The sequence below is a fragment of the Neofelis nebulosa genome, chromosome 1, assembly GCF_028018385.1.
Source record: "Neofelis nebulosa isolate mNeoNeb1 chromosome 1, mNeoNeb1.pri, whole genome shotgun sequence".
Classification (NCBI taxonomy): domain Eukaryota; kingdom Metazoa; phylum Chordata; class Mammalia; order Carnivora; family Felidae; genus Neofelis; species Neofelis nebulosa.
Window position 1 is genome coordinate 140,453,328 of NC_080782.1, and position 2,914 is coordinate 140,456,241.

The window sequence follows — 2,914 nt, forward strand, 5'->3', positions numbered from 1 at the left end:
TTTCTTTTAAACTACACATGTATTTTTAACATGTTTTTAAACTTTTAATGTTTATTTTTGAGAGAGAGAGACAGAGCGTGAGTGGGGGAGGGGCAGAGAGAGAGGGAGACAGAATCTGAAGCAGGCTTCAGGCTCTGAGCTGTCACCACAGAGCCTGATGTGAGGCTTTAACTCACTGACCTCAAGATCGTGACCTAAGCCGAAGTCAGATGCTTGACCAACTGAGCCACACAGGTGCCCCTCTTTTAAAGAATATTTTATGCAAATATTTTCCAATATTTTCTTCCTATGCTCACTTGATTGTGTTGCACAATTCTGCAGCCATATGCCTCCTGCTTTGGGATTCTCCAAGTGGCCTACTTATAGAAGCCAGGGTCTTCTCTGAAACTAGTCTGGCATTACTTATTGCTAATCTAGTCCCTTTGGTTTTTCTCTGTAATTCCCTATAAAATAGTAAAAACTTGATTTCAGAATCAAAGTTATGCTAGATGACAGAAATGTTCCAACCAACATTGATTTTTAATTTTTTTGATGGAATAAGCCTTATGCTTCTTTTGACAGGTAGGTCAAAAAATCAGATGATATGTTATTACCAGTATGTTATTACCAGCTTGTCTTAGTTATTACCAGCCTTAGTTCTGTGGCTAAGTTTTAAAATAATTATGGAAAAGTAAATCTTGTTTTTAAAAGCTCAGCAACATCTTAATTTTAGGATACTATTAGAGATCTCAGGACAGATTGAGATGATAAGAGAAGAAAGACTATTTTTGATCACTTTCTTAACTTTTACTTCGAAAAATCATGGAGGATAAATTTTTTATTATATGTGCATTAAAATATCAATCATTAAAAGTAGACAGATGTCTTTTCAGCTATCCAGAAAAAGAGCATAAATACAGAGAAGTACTACTCAGCTGCAATGATACTCTACACAGATGTAACATTCTATCATTTCTCAACATTGACTCAATGTTTCTCAGGCAATTTTATCTCTTTTATTTATTTATTTATTTACTTTTTTGAGAGAGAGAGGCTGCAAGCAAGCGAGGGACAGAGGGAGAGAGGGAAGGAGAGAGAGAATCCCACCTGGGGCAGAGAGAGAGAGAGGGACAGAGAGAGAGAAAAAAGAGAAAGAGAGAGAAGCTGGGCTCACCCGAAATGGGGCTCGAGTTTACAAACTGTGAGATCATGACCTGAGCCAAAGTCAGATGCTTAACCAACTGAGCCACCCAGGCACCCAATTTTATTACCTTTAAAGGAATTCTTTAACTGCTTTTGTTCTTTTAACTTAAGAAATTTAATTTGGGGGAAAGGTTTGGCAACATAGTCCCTGTTGAATAATAGTTTATTTTCTCACTTTTAATTAATCAATAGCACATAAATCTGAATACTAAGATTTGGTATTATCACAAGATAATCAGTTAATCCTATTAAATTGATGATATGTTTAAAAACAAAGACATAGGCTTATTTTTCAACTTGTCTGGTATTTTTGAAGATAAATTTCTGTTTTCTTTTTTGTAGTTGTCAGGCTTTGTGAATCACTAAAATAGTTTTACGCTTTTAAAATAATCTTTTTTGTGAGCTACCCCTGCCACTCAGGGGACTGGAAGTGGATGTCTTGTTGGGCTCCCCGGTCCTGGGAATTGCTCTTATTTTATAGTTTGGAATTATTTTTTCTATAGGGAATCTTACACATCCAAAGCTTATTTGATATTACTGATCTCGAGTGTTTGGTCTGAATTTTGCCATAACATCAAATTTTTTTATACTAAGACTTGTGGGGTTTGAAATCTGTTTACAAATGTGACTTAGGGCTAACCAGTGATACATGACGACCAGCTACTACCCAGTGATGGTTTCTTTCTTCTCAATCTAATTGGGAAAGGATTTGAGAAATGAACACAGCAAGAATAGAAGTCTAGGGTGGATTGGACGCTATGCGGTGTTTCCTGTACCAATGAATCTTTTATATCTTACACCAATTAAAGGTTGCTCGATGGCTGCTCTTGCTGGATTCCCGCCTCTTATTCCCCAGCTTAAGTCCCTGTGTTGCCTGTCGGCATCCTTATTTTCCTACAATTCTAGTTCTGCAAACATTTCACAGTTACTCATTATGTCACTGTCTTCCATCATTTACTTATTTATGATAGAATTTTTAACATTTTTACATGAAAATGTTTCTTTCCACATGAGGTTTTGAAATCCTATAAGGAATGGATTTTATCACTAAAAAAAAGGGGTGAGGGATCCCTTTTAGGGCTCCTAGCAACTGTACTCATTTTAAATTTACCAAACTGCAAAAAATGCGTTTGTTTTTTTTTTAAATATTAGTTTGACTTAAAAATTAAGTTTTAACTTACCCAGTCTCTATTTGGATAATTTCTAGAGCACTAAGAATCTTGGTCGCACATTCTCTGTTCCATGCTTCCTTTTCTAATTGGGTTTGATTTTTATTCTGTATCTGATTGTTTTCCCTGATGTTAATGATCTGTATATTCCTTCCTATTCATGCCCTGAGAACAGACTATTTTCTCCCCTCCACTCTCCCTCCTAACTTCAGCCTCAGGAAGGTTCATTTTAATTCTTCATTTTATTATTTCTCAGCTTGGACATTTCACAGTATTGTCTTCTTAGTTTGCTGTCTATAAAAAAAGAGTCTTCAGTTATTTTGATACTACCCAAGTATTTTAAAATAGCCCAACAATCAAATAGAGTGTCAGAAACTAGCAGGAGACCTTCAGTTGTCCATTCTCTCCCTGTCCCCAAGTCACAGGATCCCATGTTTTAGCAGAAGCAAAGGCCAGAATCAAAAGAACATTTTTCTGTCTTTGTGGCACCCACAAATGACTCTGTGACTACATGTAAACATGTGGTGACTTCTGTGAATGTGTCATAGCCTTTTTTTCTCCAT